The sequence below is a fragment of the Zonotrichia leucophrys genome, chromosome 11 (genome assembly GCF_028769735.1).
Source record: "Zonotrichia leucophrys gambelii isolate GWCS_2022_RI chromosome 11, RI_Zleu_2.0, whole genome shotgun sequence".
In the NCBI taxonomy this organism is placed as follows: Eukaryota; Metazoa; Chordata; class Aves; order Passeriformes; family Passerellidae; genus Zonotrichia; species Zonotrichia leucophrys.
This window is the reverse complement of record NC_088181.1, coordinates 19258572-19281872: the sequence shown is the minus strand read 5'-3', so window position 1 is coordinate 19281872 and position 23301 is coordinate 19258572. Positions and strand designations below refer to the sequence as shown.

General features: G+C 46.8%; 1 protein-coding gene across 3 annotated transcripts in view; it reads right to left on the bottom strand.

Annotated features, from left to right (window-relative positions):
- CDH11 (cadherin 11) overlaps positions 1-20909 on the bottom strand; it is an 85336-nt gene extending 64427 nt beyond the window's left edge. The window contains exon 1 of one of the 3 annotated variants that reach the window (XM_064723510.1): positions 20527-20909. The gene's annotated coding sequence lies outside the window, so the exon portion shown is untranslated. Of the gene's footprint in view, positions 1-7903; positions 8165-8942; positions 8959-20526 lie in introns of those variants that run through there. The other 2 variants (XM_064723514.1, XM_064723511.1) reach the window with 2 other exon arrangements.
- Positions 20910-23301: the final 2392 nt, after the last annotated feature.

The following is a 23301-nucleotide window of genomic DNA, read 5'->3' as shown; positions in this document are numbered from 1 at the left end:
TGAAGTTCAATCTTATGTCTTACCCAAAGACAGATTTGCTGGTGCCTGAAAACTGTTACATGAGTCATTTACTAAGAATACTAAGGGATGGAATTAATTTTCTTCTGAATTAAAAATTCAAGTTTTTTTTCTTCCAGGAAATAAGTAGCTAAAATTACAGCAAGTCTGTCGCTTTATGATTTTTGCCTGTTTTAGCATCTGAGAAACCATCACTTCAAGGTAGTAAATGTCCTTTATTTTCTGCATAAATGATGCAACTATTGGATTTGTGAGCAAAATAGATACCTGACAACATTATCCTAAAGAACCTGGAGAAAATAATAACAGTTCAAGAAAAAGAAAAATAAATATTGCAATTCTATGCCGTAGTATAGTAGTACCGAAGCTGTATCACACTATCTGAGGAAAATACTTGAAAGAAATTATTACCCTGTATTAATTTAATGTTCTTTCTTTTGAAAACCTTAATGGTTCCTTGAGATATATTGCAGACTTTTATCTGAATTTTGTCTCATTCTGTGGCACTCTCACACCTCCTCAAGGAACATTTTACTACAGGAATAAAATTGTTCCATTTCCTCTATTTAAAATGAAGAAACAAGTAATCAGAACTGAAATAGTCATATTGAAGTAGTCAGAAAAGAACAAATGAAATACAGGGAACATCTTGTGAGCTGATACACTTGGAGGAATTTTTACAAAATTTATTCTTAAAACTGTAAGGACAAAACTATGGATTTCACTAGAGGTCCATTAATCCAATATACATGCCTTGGTTTTCCCAGGTTCTGTGGGAAGTTAACAAACACGCAATATTTAATTTGAAAGAGCACAACGGATATTTTATACAGAAAAAACACTGCAAATAGAATTTGGCTTCTCTGATCCAAAAGATGGCAAATAAATCTGAACAGGATGATTATAAAAAATGAATTCCACTCTTTATTTTCATTTATCAGAATCTTTTAAGACAAGTTTTGGTGTTCCTTCACTCAAAGGCCCCCATTCCAGTGGTGTTTCCTCCAAGCGACGTTACAAGGAGCAACTGATTCAGGACGTTGTTTGGGGTGGGGCTCAGCACAACCTGGTTCGGAGGGGTCAGTGCAGGTTCAGGCAGTGAAATCTTGTGCATCTGAGCTGGGGGGCTGTGACAGCTTCATTTTGGTCATTCCTCAGGAGAAACTCCTCTGAGGAGCATTGGGCTGGAGCCACCTGAGGGCTGTGGCAGCAGAAATCCAACACTCCTCACTCTGCCCTGGGCAATCCCCGGCCTCTCCAAAAGCCGCTGACACTGTTTGGTTCTGAGCATTTAAACTGGCTGGTTCAGTGTTTTGCACAACATTTACTACTCTCAGAATGTATAAGTATGTAATCATGCTTGAAATAATTATAATTACAGGAGGGAGGGAGAGAACGTGAGAAAGAAAAGGAAAGAAGGAAGGAAAAGGAAAGAAAGAAGAAGGGGGGAGGAGGGAGGGGGGGAGGGAGGAAGGAAGTGGCGGAAGTGGCGGAAGGAAGTGGTGGAAGGAAGGAAGGAAGGAAGTGGCGGAAGGAAGGAAGTGGCGGAAGAAAGGAAGTGGCGGAAGGAAGTGGCGGAAGGAAGGAAGTGGCGGAAGGAAGTGGCGGAAGGAAGGAAGTGGCAGGAAGGAAGGAAGGAAGGAAGGAAGGAAGGAAGGAAGGAAGGAAGGAAGGAAGGAAGGAAGGAAGGAAGGAAGGAAGGAAGGAAGGAAGGAAGGAAGGAAGGAAGGAAGGAAGGAAGGAAGGAAGGAAGGAAGGAAGGAAGGAAACCTAAACACAAAAGGAGGATCCCTGTATTAAGTATCCTGGAAACCCTGACCTGAGGTTGGGAATCCACTGTATGTGGCACTGTGAACCCTCAGACCTGAGGCAGGAAGAACCTCACGGAGCTGAAGGAAATCAAGAATGTGAAAAGGGAATCCATGGTGCAGGAATATTGAAAAATGGGCAATAGAGATATAGGATAAAAGATCCAGGCACTGAAAAGGCGAAAGATGAAGCAACATTGGGGTGAAAATGTATGAATAAGAATGAATTTTATATCTGTCTTTCATCTGAGAAAGGGCATATGGAGCAAAGAGGATCCATGTTCCTCTTGCCTCTGGCACTGCTCAGTCTATTTTACATTTCAGCTCTTATGATGGAGCCCATAAAGAGCTTCCTGCAGGGTCAAACTTTACATGAAACGAAGGCTTTAGGTGCAACACCTCCTTGATCTCTGTATTTACCTGCATTTAACCCTACTAACCATCCTCAAAAGTTCTGATGCCTTCCACACAAATATGTGCTGGGATTTTTTAGATATCCAAGAATATACGAAGTTGCTTATCATCCCCTATCCCAATGCTGCAACCTGCCCAAAATTCACTGAAAGTATTTCAGGAAAGAGAAACAAGGAACTGGTATTGGTAATACCCCTGCATGAATCATATCTGAAGTGAAGGGTCCTTTTCCCCTCAAATCACAAGAAATTCTTGGGAAATTTGTGGAAGGAGCAGTGATGCACACGCTGTGCTCAGTGCCACAGAACTGAGCCAGAGATAATTACCCTGCGAGCTCGGAGTCAGAGCGGTGTGAAAAAGGTGCCAAAAATCCCAGAGCTGTCATTAACAGCTGCTGGCTGCTCGTCAGCTGCGAGGGGAGCACAGCCCTGCGCTGCTGATGGGCAGATGAGAACACACCTGAACAAGGCAGGATATTTATAAAATCTAATCAGGCAGGGGAAAAAATACAGCCATTGCCTCTCAAAGACTTGTAGCACTTATTTCAGATACAAGACATCTCATTTTTCCTCTCGAGCTGGCAGTGGCATATTGCTGATCTTTCTCTGATTTAAAACTAAGTTTCCAAAAACCTATTAAATAGGTTTTAATAGGTCTAAGCTCACTGTTTATTTTTTTCTGTATAGTCCCTGGATTGAAACAGGATCAAGGAGAGAAAGAACCATTAGCGGAATATTTTGTCTATTTGCACCAGATCTATTTCCTTTGAAAGCTATCAACGCCAATATTTTTAAGAGTTTCCAAGTACCCTATAAATAATGGCACTTAAGGCAAGGGGGTTCTACTTTCACTTCTATATTATCATGTAAATTATCAAAGAAATTGCCTCTCTGCACTACTGAATAAAAAAGGAACTCCAGGAATTTCTAGACTTCGACTCAGGCAGACAAAGAAGGGCATGGAAAAGGTGCAGCTCCTGAAACACCATCACAGGTAAGCAGCAGACAGGTTTTAGTTTAGGAAGCTCCAGATGTGCACTGAAGTGCCATATGAATAGAGCTTGAGAAATCAATCACAGATTCTGGAAGAGGAACATATTTGCAATGTAAAAGCCCTGGATGATACTGTTAAAAAAAAAATCCCATTCCATGTTCCAAAAGAAGAAGAGTACAAATTGAAAAACAACCCCATTGAGTGACCCAAGCCTGCCTAGGTCTTGTCCAAACCACAACATCTGAGTCAAAGGTGAGGCATCCCCTTGTTCTCCTGCCTGGGTGCCAAACTATGCCCCGCAGTTGGTGTTTTAATTACCCCAATCTAGGCACTTCTCTGAATGGATTATCTATAGCCTTTTACAAAAATAAAAGTGCTCCTGTTTAATTGTACATAACAGCATTCACAACAAACAGCTGCTATTTCAACTGATTCATGTACATTTTGTTTTAGTAGCTGCCCAAGTTCTGCAGCCATTTCAAGAGACAACTTGCTAAACTTGTAAAACATTTTAACTTTATCTGATTTGGCTTTCATCTCTCACACTGAGTTGTAAAACACATTTTTCTTATTCACTAAGAGTGCCACAGACAGAGATTTGGGCTGGAGCCTGATCTACATGACAGCTGCTGAAGCCACGGACAAGAAAAACTGTATCTGAAATTGCAGGGAGCAGGATGGGAGCGATAGCACCTGCAGCAGCCAGGAGCTGCTGAGCTGGGTTAAGATATATTGCCCTGACTATTGCATTTCATTCCCATGGCAGTAGCAGGCTGAGTGCACTGTTCAGATTTCAGCAGCTCTGATTCCCCTGGAAAGGACAGAGCCAGTTCAGAGGTGCTGCTGCACACTGAGATTACCCAAGCTGACCTGGCTGGTTTAATTCACTGTGTTAATACAAACACAGGGCTGCTCCTGGTTCCCCCAGCCTCCAGCTGCAGCTCCACGCAGCCATGCAGAGAGGGCATGTCCTTGGATGGGATGAGCTGGTGTTGCCCCTAATAAATGCCCCTTCCCACATTTCAGCTTTTCCCTGGTTTTCTTTGGCCTTTTGGGAGCAGCAATTCTCAGCTGGACAGGCTGGCTCCCTGCTGGTGGCCAGCAGGAGCTCTGGGGACATTCTCATTTTTGGGTGTTTTTTCAGCTGGTGCTTAATCACCAGCAAGATGTGCTGATGCTCGAGCAGATTCCAGAGCCTGGTGTGGCCCAAGAGAGATTTCAATTTGACAAGAATATTCTGCAAGGCTCCCAGGATCAGCCTGGGGTGCCTGCAGCTGCCCACAATGGGTATGAGGGGGGTGGGGGCCACAATTAAAATAACCATACACGTTACCTCACCCCCACCTCTGAGGCTCACCGAGGAGCACTCTAAGGAAGTGAATCCTGAGCACCCATGGCTTATCTCTGAGAATAGGCTGGGCAAAGAGACACCCAAGACTGGCTTGCCCTTTGTCTGTCTCTGTAAACCTTGGGAGATCCTTTCAGATTTTTCAACAGCATTTAATGGACACAGAGAAATGGTAGGAAAATAAGCAAGCAAGTAAAAAGATGGAAAGTAGGAAAGAGAGGTCTTGCCAGAGGAGCTGGAGAGAAGAGATGGCATTTTCAAAGACTGTACAGCATATGCAGCAACTTCTGTGAAAAGCTGGAGAGAAAAGTGACCACTGTTAGGGCTTGAGAGTGTTACAGCTTCATCACCTCAATAGGACCTCTCAGTGGTGAACCCAGTGCAAAATGAGCCTCCCCTTTCCTGGGACGTTCTTTCTCTCAAAGGCAAAGCTGCTCTACATTTGTCCTTTGCACCTCTCTTAACCAACTGAGCAGCCCTCTCTCCAGGCATTATTCTTGGAACTTTGGTAGTGTGAACTCAGAGTGCTCCCTCTCCTTTTCCTGTCTGCAGTTGTTGCATCCACAGTGACAGAACTCTCTTTAAAAGCCTTTTGGCAGACTTTGGGTGCCAACAGCCTTGTCAAAGTTTCACTCCAGTTTCAAGCAGAGATTGAAAGATTCATGATTCAAATGTCAGATTTGTGTCTGCTCCTCTCCTTACATAACTTGCAAACACAAGTCACCATGCATGTACGACACCCACAGCCCCTTTTCTTAGCTAAAATAATACAATGCACTTTGGGAGTTTTAAACTCTTCACCTCAGATGAGGGATTTAAGGATGTGTTTAACAAAATTATCTGTATGAATGTTTCCTAAAAGAACTGAAACACCTGTCCATGTACTCTTACAAAGAGCATGGCTGTCAGCATCTAAAGATGTTCTGCATTTCTGTCAGGAGCTTTGCTTTGATCAAAGGTAGATAAATCTTGTACTACCTGAATTTCTGTTCATGTTAGCACATAGAAGATATTGTTTATACTGTTGGATTGTAAGATAGCTGGATAAAATAGAAATAAATGTATATTCCTACATTTTAGTCTGACTATCCTCAGGCAACAGAAAGGAGAATGAAACTGTTGCACATCCAAAATTCACCAAGTGAAGATCTAAATGAGAACTCTTATGCTCTGAGATGCTCCATGAAGGGCCTGGGTATCCAAACCAAAGGATGCATTACATTCCTCATTTAGATAATATTTTTAGCTCCTACATTTTTTTTCTCTATGTACTAAAATATAATAATCTTCTATTAGAAAAATTAAATTGTGCTAAGCACTTTGTTTTCATAAAGCAAATGTTGGCCTTGGCAGACAACAGTCTATGATGGAGGTTTTCATTTGCAGCACCTTAATAGCTTTTTAGTCCCTAACTTAGACCTGAAATTTTCATAGGAAGGAGTCTGTGTAGGAGTTGCCATGAAACAAACATAAAGGCACCTTTCTGTTCATCCTCTGAATATTCACCTTCACTCTACAGCAACAATGGGCTTATATCAGCTTTCTCCCTAAATCAGGAAACAGGGCCCAGTTTTCAAGGACTTGACTCAGCCCTTCTCATCTTTCAGTATGATATTTTATCCACTTTTTAATTTTAATAGGGATACTTATCCCCACTAAATATTCCAAGGGACTTAAAGTCTTGTGTAATTGAATTACCAGGTTTATAGAAAATCATTTATAGGCAAAATTGCCAAGGTGGGTGTGGGGAAAGAAGGAACATTTCAGCAAGATGTGGCCCATTATGCAAATTTGTCACCACATGCCATACATAATGAATAAACCTTGTGCTCTTAACACTTTGATTACAGACTATACAGACAATGCAAATTAAAATTCCTGCTGCTCCATAAACGAAATGAGAGGAAATTATGTAAATTCTAACACATTAGATTGATTTGGTTGAAACAAAACCTGATCCACTTGATGTTTTAGGGGAAGAGCCACAATTACAATGATTGAGAAAGTGCAGTGTTAATGAAGTGTGTTATTGCTAATCAATTCCTCCTCCTCTGGTAGTGGCATGACCATGAGCTGTATCACCCACTGCCCACGAGCCCTGGGGCACAACTGGGGCTGCCAGAAACCCCTGCTGGCACCAGGAGCTCACAGGAGCTCTGTGGCTCACCCAGGAGGGTGAGTGTTCTCACACAGGATCATGGAATGGTTTGGGGTGAAAGGATCCCAAAAATCCCCCCTGCCACAAGCAGGGACACCTTCCACAAGATCAGGTTGCTCCGAACCCCATCCAACCTGGCCTGGAAAACTTTTTGGCAATCCTGCCTGGCTGTCTTGGATGCTACTGGAAATCCTGACCAAACAACTTCCCCTTGAGCAAAACAATCGCCTTTCTACGGCTGACTTCTCAGAAAATAAGGAATAGGATTTTTACCTGGTAACAAACTGACCATGTTTAGTTCATGGAAATTAAAATTAAGTCTTTCAGGCTTAAAAGTTCCCTGTCCAAATTAAAGAAACAGAAAAATGGGACCCAACGGTTTTAAAAGTTTCAAACGAAACATTCTTCCAGTAACAGTTGCCCGTGTTTTGCTGTAGGAATTTGGAATGTCACTAGAATGGAGCTCAGTTGATTAAATTCTGTGATCTGCAGGGAACTGATATGCACAGAGCTGATAGAGCTGTTCTACAGTAAATCAATAGGTGAAGGTTGCACCTTTACACCAAGCTAGGAACATCTCTCCAAGCATCCTCTCACCATTTTACACAAAATTCCCTGTAGAGCTCCTCACCCACGAGCTGCAGAATACTGCATTGCTATCTTATTTACTGTGTTGAATAAAATAATTAAACTGTTTATTTATCATGCTTTGCATTTTGCAGCCCTTCCTCTAAAATATTTCCATCACATTTTTAAAGAAAAAAAAATCATTTGCAAAAGGATCTGCATCATTAGAAATTTGTGGCTCTTATTGAACAGGTAAATATGAGCAGGTGGAATGAGCCACTGTTTTATTTTCTATTTAGAGAACTTTTATACCATTCTCAGAAACATTTGTAACTGCACATAGTGACTGCATTTGTTTCCTCTCTCTGCTGATTTGTCTCCCACTAATTTATTTTGGCTCCTGCTGAGCCATGAGGAGGCACAGAGACATCTCGCTGCCTTCAGCAGCAGCTTCACACACAGGACTGGAGCGGGTTGTGAATCAAACGCATCCAAAAGCGCATCCAAAACCAGGGCAGCACAGGCAAGGAGAGAGCCTTGATGCAGAAATGACGTAGCACACAAACACACAACACACACACCGAGACTGGCACTTACCAGAGCAAATTCTAGCATTTTATGTTTGCTCCATGAACAAGGAAACAACAGGGGTCAGGCCCCAGCTGCGAAAGAAAACGCGGCAGAGCGAGAAAAGAGAATGTTAAAATGAAAAGAGAAGGGAAAGATACAAAGGAGTTCATGTCTCCCAGAAATAAAGCGACATTTAGTTGTGCGGGCGGAGGATCCATTCTGGGGGCAGCACACGCTCCTCTGCTCGGCTGGGGCTCAGAAATGCCGGTCCATTTCTGCCTCATCAATGGGGAGCGTTCTGGGGCTCAGAAATGCGGTCCATCCGGCCCTTCAATGAGAGCGTTCTGGGTTCAGAAATGCCGGTCCATTTCTGCCTCATCAATGGGGAGCGTTCTGGGGCTCAGAAATGCTGGTCCACTTGTGTCTCATGGACTGGGATCGTTCTGAGGTTCAGGAATGCCGGTCCATCCCAGCCTCATCAATCGGGAGCGGCTCCAGGAGCCCCGAGCCAGCTCCGCTCCCTCGCGGAGTTTATCCCGGCATTTATCCCGCTCTTGGCCGGCGTGCCGCGGGAGCCGCCCTCCCGCACCCGGCTGCCCGCGCTAATTGCGATGTGCTAATTAGAATCTCAAAGCGTGACGCGGTCAGAGAGCCACTCAGAGCTCGGCACACAGAGACTCCAACCCAAACTGCGAAACATCGCCCAAAACTGAGGAACGGGGACAACAACTGCAGCCAAGGGGCTGGGCAGGGTGGGACTGAGCATTTCTGCGCGGGACAGATGCTTCCTTACATAAAACAGACACAAAGAATCACAGCGGTAAATATCTCACCCCACAGGAATCATCTTAATTTCCAGCTCACAAAGACATTAGAAAACTGAGTCTCTCCACATTAGCTTTTACTTGAATTCTTTGACTTCCCACTGCTTTGTTTATAGGAACAGGCTCTCTTTGATGTCGGAACATTAGAAGGAGTGCAACAATAAATTTCCCATATTCTAATATCCAGCATCCCAAGCTTGTTCAAGGACCCCTTGATTCATGAAGGCAAATAATTCAATTACCTGGGCTTTGATCAAGGAGTCGCTGCAGTCCGTGTTTGATGTGGATGGAGGCTGTTTGCAGCTCCGCACGGATAACCGGCCCGCACGGGGTTTAACCCCTTTGGCGCCAGACTGCAGCAGTGCTCTGGCATTGCCAAGCGAGCCCCACAGCATCGTTTGGGAATGCTGCTCCAGAAGGAGCACAGGAGGCATGGCGGGTCCAGGAGGATCCCTGTGCCAGACTGGATGGGATGCTCATCTTCTAAACAAGCTGAAATTATTTCCCAGTGAGTCAACCTGTGTTAAAAGCATTTTTGGGAGCTGCTCTTTGGATGGAATGGCACTGAGACATAAAAATGCTGCTGAGAAGCAAAGGGGTTTGCCTTGGCTGTACAAGAGATCTTATCACGTCCATGCTTCCCAACAATCCCCCCCAAAAGAAATGGGAGTGGGCACAGACTCCTCTCGTCAGGTGAAAGAACACTCCTCAAACAGGAAAATCAAGCAGATCTAAGCCTTCCCTCTCCTCAAATACAGGCACCTGGATGAATTAATCTGTGCCATGACCAAGTCAAAGCCCTGGTGGTACTGCCTGCAGAAAAGCAGAATCTAGTCAATGCAGACACTGTGCTCTCAGCTGATTGCCATTCTGAATATGATTACTGAGAGAATTCCTCACATAAATGAGGAGTTAGGCTCCCCTTCATTCATTCTAAGATTCTTTCGGGACATGAGGAGGTTACTAAAAGGACATAATTAGAAGGCATAATTAATATATAGAAATCTCTCACTCAGTTTCCTACACAGCTCCAACAAAACAGCCATGGATACATCCCTAATTTTAGCAGCAGTTGCATGGATGATGGAAATGACCTCACCAGACTACTGAGATGTGACAAAAACAGTTCTGCAACAGGACTTTTCTGGTCTTTCACGGCAGAAAGGCATCTGTCCTTCACAGCACAGCTGGGGAAAGGATCCCTGTCATGCAGAGTGACATCTCAATTCACAGGATACAGCCTGCAAAAAGCATAACGAGCATGCCTGCCTTTCCCTAGATAACAGGCAAATTATTCTGGGGCATGAGGATGTAGATGGAAATTCATGTATTTACTTTAGAATGCTTGATAAGTTCTTAAAAAGTTGGGATGTTTCTGATTTGTTGGAAGATAAAACTTGGGGCCTTCTGTAAAGCCTGGAGGGGAAATGTGTATAATGAATTAGTAAAAATGAGAAAAGGAGTCAATGTACACACAATTTTATGCATTTTCCATAAAGCCAAAGGAGCTGCACATAGAACTAACATGAGAAATGGGAAACCTTCCTCTTGGAGCCAACGCTCCTGGTAACACCAGTGAAAAGCGTTAAAGGAGGAGCTGCTGATCTCCAATTCAGCAAGCAATTAGCATTCATTAGCTCAGAGTAATAAAATGCCCAAGGCAATTATGGGTTAAATATAGTATGTTTTAAAGAACATGGAAACAGTTAAAACACAGGCTTTACTCAGGTTTATTTTGAATTATTTCATTTCTAGTAAAAATTGATGTGATTTCCAGATGGTACACGCCTCTAGGCAAAAACACTCTCCTTCTCTCCTCCAGCAGGCAAAATGACTAAATACCAATGTCTTTTGTAGACATGATTAATTTAATTTACGTTATTTTCTTTATAAAGTATCAATGACCTTCTGTAAATTTTGGGCAGAAAAAAGTAAATAGAAATTAAAAGTCCTGAGTTTTGGTAGCTCTCCTATAATGTACCACTTCCAAGAAATGACTTGCTGGTTGCTCATTTCTGAAGGGAAGCACCTTAAAGGCTGAGCTGTTCCCAGACTGTTTGTGGGGATAGTTACAAGCAGGATTTCACAGCTCTGTGATCAAAATACAGAATTGCACCCAGTCCCTCAGTGATGGGGGACACTGCACAGTCTGGTAGGAGCCCTCAGGATGCCTGGAAGGCAGAAATGCACCTTCCCTGACTTGCAGCTCATCCCGAAAAAGCCAAGGTCAGGACCACGAGCAATTGCAGATTTTGGTAAATCTTGGTAGATCTGAGAGCTGGCACTTCCTCTGCAGAATTGTTTCAGCCCAACTAATTTCAACTTGATTGGATAATTAAACATGTATTAGTGCAATTTCATCCATTTGATGGAGCATTGAGTGCATTCCTCACACATTCCAAAACCTGGCTGAGCCCCGGGATGCCCAGCTCCATCTCAACTCAAACACAAACTCAGTGTAACCACCAAAACTCCCTGAAATGCCACATCAAAGGTGCTGCTCAGTAACCCCAGTGTCATTGGATAACCCATGGGCTCCAGCAGCACTCCAGGCTCACCAGTCTGAACTTAGCCAGGAGGTGCAGACATCAGATAAACAGCTTAAACTCACCCGCTCATAAAAATATTGCAAAAAGGCTGCTAACCACAATAACAAAGTTCTGAGCATGTATTAACCAAGGTGGATATTCCCAGTGGCTTCCAAAAGTACAAATCCACACTGAAGGGCACAATAAGGTGGAACTCAATGTCAAGTCCATGTCATGAGGAAAAAATCAGCAATTTTACTTTTGACTTTCAATTTTCTCATGTGTTTTGACTGCTCCTTTAAAGCCCAAGCCAGCAGCCACTTGGTAATTTGTGATGCTCCACAATGTCAGCACATCACTGCAACCTGGAGTGAATCCTTGTGCCACCTTTTCCAAGGAGTTCATCATGTCCTAGTTCCATGTGACAGCTGCATATTGCACTTCTGGGTGAGGCAGCAGGGCTGGTTCCCACTCCTCTCTCAGGAGAGTGCTCAGGTATTTCTCAGATCACACTCTTGCCTCATTTCAATCTGGGGTTTTCTTTGTCATGAAGTAAATAATTATTGAAGGCATTGAATGCACCAAGACTTAATTTTAGCTGCTCCCAGCACTTTGATATCTACTGACACAATACACAGACAAATGAGCTTTTGCTGTTGGATCCAGAAAGTGAAACAATGTCAGCAGAAGATCACTGGACATCTCTCCAAGCTTGTAGTGAGGAGTGTGATTGCCCTGCAGGCTGGACGTGGAAACCTTGCTCAGTTCAGGGAGTAGGAAGAGTCAGAGGAGAGGGCAAATGTTGGATGAGCCTGGCCCAAGGAAACTGAGAAGAATGTCTCCACTTTTAAACACAAATGGAGCTGGCTGAGTCAAGGAGAAATATGAAAATTAAAAAAGAAAGGTCAGAAGAGGCTGCTGTACCTGCTAAAGGTGAGGTTACAGCAGGGCAAAGTTTGCATTGCAAAGTGGGAAAGTCTGGGGGTGAAACATTCACTGAATATTAGATATGGAGCTGCACAGGGAGAGCAGAACCTGACAAACTGAGAGGCAAGGAATCTCACGCACACCTCAGCAAGCTGAGTGACCTCCAGCTGAAGGTGCAGGAACCAGAGAGAGCCCAAGCCAAGGCTGGGAGCACAGGCAGGACTCTGAGGGCACAGAGACACCAGCCCAGCTGCTGAGTGTGGTTCCCTGTGGGCCAGGGCAGGCAGGTGCCCCAATCAGCTGGGAATGCTCCAAATCAGCTTTCCTTGTCCCAGCAGTGGACTGGGACCTGCAGCACCGGGCTGGGGAGCGCTGAGCAAGAAGCAGCTGAAACCAGTGTCACACACAGGGCTGTAGCCAAAGCACCACAGAAAACAGAGATCTCCAAGAGGATTTGTAACTCAGTTCTTGAAACGTGAACATAATGAATTTATGAGTATAATTTTTTCATATAAATATTACAAAATTCCTAATTTTAAGGACAGAAAAAGCAATTATGACCTACAGGCTGTCTGACCTACAGCCACTTGTATTGCTACCTAATCAGCCCTTTTGTATGTAAATGACAAATTGTTTGCATGCAAATGCCACTGCCTGCTCTGTTTTCTTCTTGCTTTAGAAAGAGAAATGCTATGGAAATTGCCACCGTGCTAAAAAGAATTGAAATGCATACTAATCAGCCATATTCTCCCAGCTATACCAGCTATAATTGGAACAGTAACAAATAAAAAGGCAACAATCAGCACTGGACAAAATTTTCTATTTGAATCAGAGCCCCAAGTAAAATTATTCAGCTGCTTTTCAAAATTTTGGAACTTCATCCGTCTGGAGAAATTGGGTTTGAAACTGTGAATGAACAGTGACTTTTCACTAATGTGAAATATTGAAGATCTCTGGAATTTCAATTGCAAGAAAAATATCCTGAAAGGGAATATGAAGGAGCCATTATCATTAAAAAAGTCTGTTCTCTGTGTGCACTGGGTAAATGTTGGAGTGATTCTCAGTTCCACCAAGCTGCTGATCCCTGTGGCTCATGCAATATGGAATGGGAGGGTTGGATCAGTGCTGTGGACGTGCTGAATTAACCTGGCAGCATTCAGCTGCTCCAATATTTCTCCTTCCTGGAAGACAGCTCACAGCCATTCCTGCCTGAACAGGAAGTGCCCTCAAAGCAAGAAATGCACTAAAACCTTGTCTTGAATGATCTACCATGAGCTGAGTAATGCTGGGGAATCCTTAACTGCACCAGTGTGTGGTCAGGTCTCTGAAGGGAGCACTGCTCTGAGGAGGGTGAGATTGAATCCAACACTTCAACAGTTTTCTATTCTAATGAGACATTTCTTAATTTCTAAATGCCATTCAAAGTCCTGTATTTGCCTCAGGACTCTCTTTATCAAATTAAACTGTGTCAAAAAATTAGGGATAAACTTTTTGAATGGCATTTTCCTTTAGCAATACGAAGGTTGCAATTTTTACCTGTTGCTCCCAGCAAAGTTTTCCAGTCACCTCTATAAATGGTTCAAATACCAGCCAACTTTGCCCACAGTCTATTTCTTTGGTTTGCCTACCAAACCAAACAAACCACCAAAAACAAAACCCAAAAAAACCTTAGTTGATAAAAGATGAAAGGAGTAACAGAGTTATTCATTCAGCAGCCAAGATCAGTGAGATAATTACTTTAAATCAAGAAGGGCCAGACCATTTAAATTTATTACTTAATGCTGACACATGCATGTATTAATAAAACAGTTAGCATTAATGGAAATAGGGTTTAGTCTCCTGATTCCAATAGAGCCATCATTTCTGCTTTCCACCGAACTAATGACTTAGCCTTGGCAGAATGATATGTATGCATGTATTTAACTATTTAACTTAACCACTGAGACCAATTAATGTGTTTCTGAAGTTTGATTTTATTTAAAAGTATATATCAGCAACCTCACTGGGATCAAAATTATGTTGAACCAGAGTTTATATGGCAGCAGTTTAACCTTAAGTGTGACTCTCTCCCTTGGAATATCCCTTGTAAAAGGAGGAGCACTAAAATGTGGGGCAGAAGAAGGAGCCCTGCAATGGGGTTTGGCTTCCAGGCTAGCACAGGCTGTGGTTAGGGGCTCACGTGGGAGGGAGCAGGCTGTGAGAGGGCACAGCTCTGATTTACTGCTCCCGTGGATCCAGGGACAAACCTGATCCAGCCAGGCTGAGCCAAGCTGAGCTTGCTCACAGGGCACCAAAACCTGCACCAGTGCACCATACAAAGGCAGGGGAGTTAAACACTCAGTGCTGTGCAGCTCACAAACACAAAAACTCTGCTTTCAAGGGGTTTGGAATAAAATTCCTCCTGCTCATCTCTTCAGTGTTTCCCAGCATGGGCTGGTGTCCTCACAGCATCACCCAGGGCTCACGGCAACAGTGCCAGGCTGCACCAACACCTGGCACCTTGAATCAAACCCTAATTGCAATTACTGTCTGAGACAGGCATTTCCTACAGCTGACATTCACATATCAAAGTCCTGTCCATTTTGTCTGCATTATCATGCTCCATGATCCACAGTTTCTGTTAGTGTATCTATAATGTGGCTACAGTCTACCTGTTGATGAACAATTAAACATCATTATAATAATGAATTGTATTTGAAAATCTCTTGCTGCACTGTTCACCAATCACTCTGGAAAACTGTGGCTCCTTTTTTACATTCGGTTACTTGGTCCTTTTCTTTTAATCCATTTACATTGATTTCTACTACTCCAGCTCTGCCTGCCATTGCATTCTAATTAAGAATTCTGATGAACTCTTGCTGATTCAGAAGGGAGAGGGCTCTCACTCATTGCCAAACCTTGGAGGGAAAAAAGCAACCAACCACACACACAAAACCTCCTTAGAATTCACTTAAGCCAGCACTTCAAAACCAAGGAGCCAAATTATGGCTGGTGGAGCCAGCAGAGCTGGGTGGGACGGGGATGCCTGGGAGGCACCGAGCCGGGAGGGACAGAGCCCCGGTGCCTCTGGAGCCCGAATGTCACCGTGCCCCAATTGCCACCGTGCCCAGAGTGTCACCATGCCCCAGTTGTCACCGTGCGCCGAGTGCCACCGTGCCCCAATTGTCACTGTGCCCTGAGTGCCACCGTGCCCCGAGTGTCACTGTGCCCCGAATGTCACCTTGCCCTGAATGTCACCTTGCCCTGAATTCCACCGTGCCTGGGCACTGCTCAGCGACACGGCTGAGCTCCACATGCCCAGCTGAATTCCTGCTGGCCAGGGAGACACCGCTGCTGTCCCTGTCCCTGCTGCTGCTGTCCCTGTCCCCACTGCTTTTCCTGTCCCCGCTCCTGTCCCCGCTGCTGTCCCTGTCCCTGCTGCTGTACCCGCTCCTGTCCCTGTCCCTGCTCCTGCCATGCGGGATGTTCCTGGGGCCTTGAGCAGCGCTGGCAGCTGAAGTTCCGTGCCAGCCTGAGCGCAGGGAGCAGCTGAAGGGCTGTTCCCGGCCGTGCAGCACAGAGGATGGGCACTGACAGGACTCCTGTGCAGGAGCCACTGATGCTCTCACCAAGGGTTGTTTCTCCAAGATAATTCTTAATTAACAGTCTCTCTTAGGCCGCTGACACAAAGCTGTACAGCTGTCATGGCACTGCCTGGCTTTGGTGTAGGGAAGAACCTGGATTAGGTGCATTAATGAACTTCTCTGGCTGCACCTAGTGGATGTTCTGGAATTTTGTAGAGTTCTGTACTGTTATTTGTGGTATATCCTTCTTCCACAAAGCAATGTGGTTGGTCTGAGTCAAATCAAAGATCCAGTTTGTAGGAACACCCCAAAGAGGATGTTTAGAAGAACATCAGAAGAAGGCAGCCAGAATAAGCCTCTTTCCATTCCTGCAACCATTCCAAATCTATATGATCATATATGTCCCTGCTGGTTAGCATCCAGCATGGATGGAGTTTGGAGCAGCCTGGGACAGTGGAAGGTGTCCCTGCCTATGGCAGGGGGTAGAAGGAAATAAGCTTTAATGTCTCTTCCAACCCAAACCATTCTGTGATTCTGTGGGTAGTAACATCTTTTGTATTCCAGGGTGCTGCAGGATATATGGAAGTGATTTGGACCAATTTGCAGTCCTTCAGCTGTAAGCTCCACTGACCTGGATATGAACTGATAAAACTAGTCTAATTTGGCTTAATATGTCTTTTTTTATAAAATTTTTTTCCCTCCTATTAAGGATTTCTTTATAAGATCTCTCAAACCCGATACCATCTCTGAAAGAAATACATCTCGTTTTGCTGTATCATTGTTTTCCAAATTTGAACTCTTGGCACGGTACGAACTGACCCTGCCTTTGAAAAGGGGCGAGAGATCGAGCAGAAACCCTCCCGAGAGGGGCCCGCGCTCTTATTCCACGCCCAGCCTCCAGCTGTGGAGTCAGCCTGTCTGCAGACGGGCCGCACCTCCAGCATCCCAAAACGCCTCCGCCAGAGCCGGGACGGGGCCGCGGCTGGAGAGCTGCGAAACCCCGGGAGCGCGGGCGGGATCCCGCGGGACGCTCCCGGTGCGGGAACAGCCGGGAACAGAACCGGGAACACGCGGAGGGTCCGGCCCCGCATCCCGCGGGATATTCCTGGTGCGGGAACAGAACCGGGAATAGCACCGGGCACACGCAGAGGGTCTATCCCGGTGCGGGAACAGTACCGGGAACACACGGAGGGTCCATCCCGGTGCGGGAATAGAACCAGGCACACGCGGAGGGTCCATCCCGGTGCGGGAATAGAACCAGAACCGGAACAGCACCGGGCACACACGGAGGGTCTATGGCGGTGCGGGAGCAGCACCGTGCACAGCACCAGGCACACGGAGGGTCCATCCCGGTTGGGGAACAGAACTGGGCACAGCACCGGGAACAGAACCGGGCACGCGCGGACGGTCCATCCCGGTGCGGGCACAGCACTGGGCACACACGGAGGGTCCTTCCCAGTGCGGGCACAGCACCGGGCACACACGGAGGGTCCATCCCGGTGCGGGCACACCACCGGGCACAGCGCCGGGCACACACGGACGGTCCATCCCGGTGCGGGCACAGCACCGGGCACAGCACCGGGCACACACGGACGGTCCATCCCGGTGCGGGCACAGCACCGGGCACAGCACCGGGCACACACGGACGCTCCATCCCGGTGCGGGCACAGCACCGGGCACAGCACCGGGCACACACGGAGGGTCCATCGCGGCGCGGGCACAGCGCCGGGTCCATGGCGGCGCGGAGCGGCTCGGGAGGCGCAGCAGCGCCCCCTGGCGCCCGCCCGCCGCAGCGCGCCCTCCCCGCGCGGGGATCGCTCCCGCCTGCCGCACGGCCCGAGCCCTCAGCGCCAAAACCCCACACACAGCGGCCGCTACGTTTGCTCCTCAAATACTGTAAAAGGGTTTTACTCCATGTCCAGCATGTATTAAAGCAGAGGGGTACAGCGCTCCTCGACCGGTAAGAGATAACGCATCTGAGGTACAGAGATACAGACGGCATAAAATGACCATAAAGTCCTCTTAGTTCACCCAGACAAAGCCCCCGACCCAATCTCCATTTAAATCAATGGCCACCATGTCATTTCTGTCCCCAAGCCTTGGATTGGCCCCAACAAAGAAACAATGAAAGCTGAAGTGCTATTAAAAACAATAAAATGGTTATGGCATAGGAAACTGTACAGAGATTTTAGCTTAAAATGCTGGTAGAAAAACTCAGACGCACACACAAAGTCCAGGAAGTATGTTGCTAAGCTGTTTCAAATTAATTGATTCCAGATGAGACCTCCGCTTCTCACACACTGAAAATATTTTGCTAAAGATCCAGCTCACAAAATGGCTTCAAAATTCAGTTAGGGGGTCCACCAAAAAGAAGATATGCCAATTTTAGGTGTGAGATTATTTGAAATTTCTATGATGTCTGAGCTACAAATAGCTTTTATTGTGGAATTCTCATCACTCAAAGATTTGTTTGTCAAGTTATGCTGTTATGCTAGAGCAGTTGCAGAAAATAAGAATGCTAGTCTCAGTCTACTGTAACTCTGAACTTCACATATGTTTCTTACACTAAATTAAATATGTCAGATGTTGTCAGAATAGCATATTAATTGAAGCTGAAATCACATTATACACTTTAAATCATTTTATCAGATAAATCACAGAAATCACTCCAATCTTCGCAGTTTCCCCATATTTTTATGCAGAAGAAAAATTAATTTAGCTGCCCTATCTCTCAATCAACCATTTCTATACATATTTTCCTCTGAAACTGCTGCTGATAAATTGCAATGACTTATCCCCTGGCGTGCCCTATTGTAGCAGCATTTCTGCTAATGAAGTAATCTAGTTCCTACTGATTTCTTTGGACAGGCAACACAATTGTAGTAAAGTTAAAACTGATGTGGAGAAACCTATAAATAGCATTGTCTGTCCATGCTCATTCTCTGATGTGCAAAGCTAAGGTGAAAAAAAAAATCCTGTTTCAGGGCCTAAGAACAAGAGCCTGCCAAAGAAAGATATCCTTTAGGTAAAATTTTCCTAAAGGATTTCCAATTCTTTTACTGAATACCTTGTTCTTAGTCCTGTAACTTTATTTTGTTCTTCTGCAAGAGGCAGGAGAACTGCTTTTGAACTGTAGCCAGGAACTTGTGTTTTCTAGAGCACAGACTTTTCTAGACTCGGAAACGTGCTCCAAAAACGCCTGGTGTGTTGAGCACGAAGCTCAGACCTGCTGCTCCCCATTTCCCCTGCTCTCCCTGCCACAGGAACCGGGCACGGAGATCACAAACATCCGCAGATCCCCTGCTATGGGCTCACACATCCCTGCAGACACAGCCAGCCCAAGGACCGAGCACGAGCATCGATTTGTGTTCCAAACCTCGCGGACAGACCGGGCTGAGGCTCACGTCACGTTAATTACTGCAGGACTTCTGCACTGAAAGGCAATTTATACATTGGGATTCCTTAGCCAGCGTGGAAAAGGAGAACAAAGTATTTACCTGGAGAATCACACAGACTTTGGAAGCAGCGAGGCAGACGGCAGAGCAAGGGGGGAAGGAGACGGACATGCAGCAGCGCCTGAATGCGTGCTTCCCTGCCCCTGAGCCCGCACTGCCGCTCTCATTCAACAGTTCCATTAGTAAATAATTCAAAACATTGAATTTCTTAATAGAGAGGCACGGAGTCTGTGAAAACCTTATCGTATCACCAGCACAAATCAACAGGAAGAAAGTCTTTCTTAGAGACTTGCTAGTAATTGGAACGTGAAAAAGAAGTGAGCGTTCTCCTCATAAAGGGCCAATTTCTGAATTAGTGACCTCATTTGCTAAAGAGGTTCCTTTGTCACAGATATCTGGGTAGGTAAATACTGTGTTACACAGCCACTCTGTCCTTTGTAGCAGCGGTACAAAGAAGCTCTCCCAGCATATACTGGTTCTCTCCTCACCAAATGAATATTTAAAAAGTAGACAATAAAGGGGGACTTCTATAGGAGGTGAAGGCACTTGTATCATGATGTCAGACTGGTATATGTGCTCCCGAAGGGCTGCACAGGAAGCACTTTTATTCTGAACTTAATGGTATTTATGGGGACCCGCAGCCTGATTTATTTTACCTTCCTTGGGGATGTGCTTATGCATGCATCACCCAGGAGTCTAATGCTTTTTGGACTAGCCCGTGTTAGAGACAGATACCATTTTGGTACCTTGTGAATAGTAATTCATTTGAAAGCCAGCAAAATAATTAAATAAATAAATAAAGGGACTGGGGGGGAGGAGAGAAAGGGTATAAATCAAAGTCTTTGCCTTTTTCATTCTGGCTAGAATATCCTTCATTTTATGCACTCCTAATTCCTGCATATCCATTTCGTGCCTGGGAGCTACGGCGCAAGTAAAAAAAATTTCAGTTCGGGGCTTTCGGCATCTGCTTCCCCGGAGGAACATTTTAAAACATCCAAACGCTCGCCATCCCCCTCCCCGCCCCCGAGCAAGAACTGAAGGCAGGAAAAAAAAAAAAAAAATAAAAATAAACCAGCGTCTGCCAGAGCGTTTTCCTTCTCCCTCCGGAGAGCCGAGCGCGCCCCGGGGCCCCGCGACCGCCGCAGCGCCCGCACCGCGCCCGGCCCCGCTCGCCTCGAGCCTGCCCAGCGCCGCCAACTTCGGGGGCCCGGAGCATCCCCCGTTCCGTTCCGTTCCTTTCCTTCCCGAGCTGCCCACATGCTCAGCCCCGCCGCTTCCCTGCCCTCCCCGGCGCCGTGCCCTCCCCGGCGGGGCTGCCCCGCTCCCGCTGTGCCCCCGGCGCTCCCCGCTCACCTGCGGGGCTGGCCGCGTCCCTCGGCCGCCTGCGGAGCGGGGACACTCGGCAAGTCCCATTCACAAGTGGCCGCGGAGCGGGCTCGGCAGCATCTTCAGCCTATTACACTCCAGCGGCAGCGGCTGCTGAATGAGGCTCCGAGCTAGCGGCAGGAATTAGAAAGAGGGAGGGAGGGGAAAGGGGAGAGGGAGGGAGAGGGAGCAAGGGGAGTGAAGCAAGATTAGAGGAAGGGAAAAGCTGGAGGCTGTTGCTTCGTCTCGATTTTCCTGTCCCTTCCCCCAGCCCCGGGGGAGCGCAGCCCCCGGCCCTGCCCTCCCTCAGGCCCCGCTCCGCTGCTGCCCCGGGGCCTGACGGGGGCCGCGGGCCCGAGCAGCGGGGCAGGGGCCCAGGGCAGCCCGTCCCTGCCCCCGGGGCTGTCCCCTCCCCACGGGTCGCTCCGCACCCTCTCCGTCACGCAGGCACCCACGGGCAGGGCTGCGGGGCCCGGGGACCCCCGCCCATGCCGCGGCTGCTGCCCGGGCCCGCTGTCCCCTCGCTGTCGCCTCTCTGCAGGGCGAGCCTGCCCAGGGCACCCCCCGGGAGCTCCGTGCCTGGGGACACCGACACGGGGCTTGGCTGGGCAGCGACAGCGCCAGCATTTTATACTCAATCCAGTCATGTTTCCTGTCAGGAGAAGACATTTGTCCAGGAATAAAAAAAGAGACAAAAAAAAAAAAGACAAAAAAAAAAGTTCCTCAAGCATTTCTGCATGTGGAAAAATCTTGGTCTCTTACAGCTCATAGCCAGAGGCTGAGGCCAGGCCTGGATCTGGAGGGGGGACCCTTTCCTTCCCAACCAGGCCTGCCCCATGGCTGCCCCTCTCCCACTCCCTGTGCCCCTCACCTGCAGTGGTTCCCAGGTGTGGCTGAGCTCGCAGGGAGCAGCGCCCCGAGCCCGGGCACCCATCCCCACCCACAGGCGGCTCACAGCCCTCCCCCATGCCCACACAGGCACAGGTGAGCCTGCAAACCCCCTCTGATCCACCAGCATCCAGCGTGCCCCACCCGTGCCAGCCTGCGAGCACAGCTGGTGCCATCCATGCAGCCGTGGAGCAGGGCAGGGAAGGATGCAACACGTGGCTCCTCCAGAATAAGAGCTGCATTCACTGCTGGAATAAACCTGGTACCTCTTTGTGAAGACATCCTGCCCATCCTCAGGCAGCCCATCCCTGTGCTCGTTCCCCAAGGCAGCACTGGTTCTGCTCTGGGACAGCACTGCCCGCCCATGGAGAACAAGGCTTTTATATTCTGTGGCTAATTAGATCTGCCAATAACCCCAGGCAAAAGGGGGGGAAAAATTGGCACAAAAGCTTCAACTGTACAAACAAACAATCTGGAAGGAGGAAAGCTGATAAACAATGCATCCTTAGGAGGCTGAGGGTACTGAACGTAGCACAGTGGAACACTAAGTCATAAAATTGTTTAGGTTGGAAAAGCCCTGCAAGATCATCAAGTCCAACTGCTCTCCCAGCACTGCCAAATCTGCCACTAAACCCTGTCCCCAAGTGCCACATCTGCAAGGTTTTGAGTCTTGAGTCACCACTTCCCTGGACAAACCTTTCAGTGAAGACATTTTCTCTAATAGCCAATCTAAACCTCCCTTGGTGCAGCCTGAGGCCATTTTCCCTTGTCCTGTTTCTTGTTACTCGGGAGGCCACGACCTCCTGTCAGGGAATTGTGGAGAGCTCTAAGGAGAGGGAGCCTCCTTTTCTCCAGGCACAGCAACCCCAACCTGGCCCATGGCAGCCTGGGGCAAACAGCAGGAGCCTTCTGGCTGCAGAGCAGGGATTGGAGAATTAAGGACACAAAGTGCTTCAGAGTGTGGTTGAGAGCTGCCATTTGAGCTGAGAAGGGCCCAGGGACAGGGCCTGGGTGTGCATGAGCAGGGAGGATGGAGCTGGAGCACAGACACAGCCCCAGGGCCGTGCCTGGGGACCTGGGTGGCTGAAGGGGGTGAGAAACAAGGGCCCTGGTTGGGACAGCCCTGAGCAAACACAGAAACACCCCAGGGGTTCAGCTGAAAGCATGAGGCAGCAGCACAGCAGAGTGATTAGTACTGAAGGTCTAAGGGCTTTATTTTTGTAGGAATAGGGCTATGGAACTAAGATAACACGTTCTAACACTGGGTTTTGAGAGAGAATTCAAGGAGCAATAAAGGCCATCAAGAAATGAAAGATGCAAAGGATTGTTTGAGAACGTCTTTAGGGAGATGTGGATGAGGAAGGAGGGTGGTGCACATTAATTTGACAACAGTTTTGTCAAGAAATTGGTTTTGGACAAAAAATACAAGTAAGTCCCAAAATTGATTTTATAGACCCAGTCCAAACATGTTGCCTTCAATGGACACCAGTCAATCTCCTGGTGATGGTAAAAGGATTACCATTTGGTTTTGTCATGGGTACATGGCAGCACAAGTGAGCTCTGCCATAATTGACACCAAGCTGAGACCTGAGAGCTGGCAGAGGAGCTTTTCCCTTTTCCCCTTCTCTTGCTGATTCCAGCACATGGCAGAGGGGATGACTTCTGTAATTCCCTTTTTTAAACTGCTGAGATCAGATTTTTTTGAATATAAAGGAAATGTGAAAGCAATTTCAATCTAATTAAGCATATACAATAGGTACCCATAATATTCTCTAGTCAAAGAGCATATTGATCTATAATGAAAGGTTTCATTAATTCCATTCAAGGACGCACGTTAACAAATGAGTGCAGTAACATCTGATCTGGAGAGAGCCT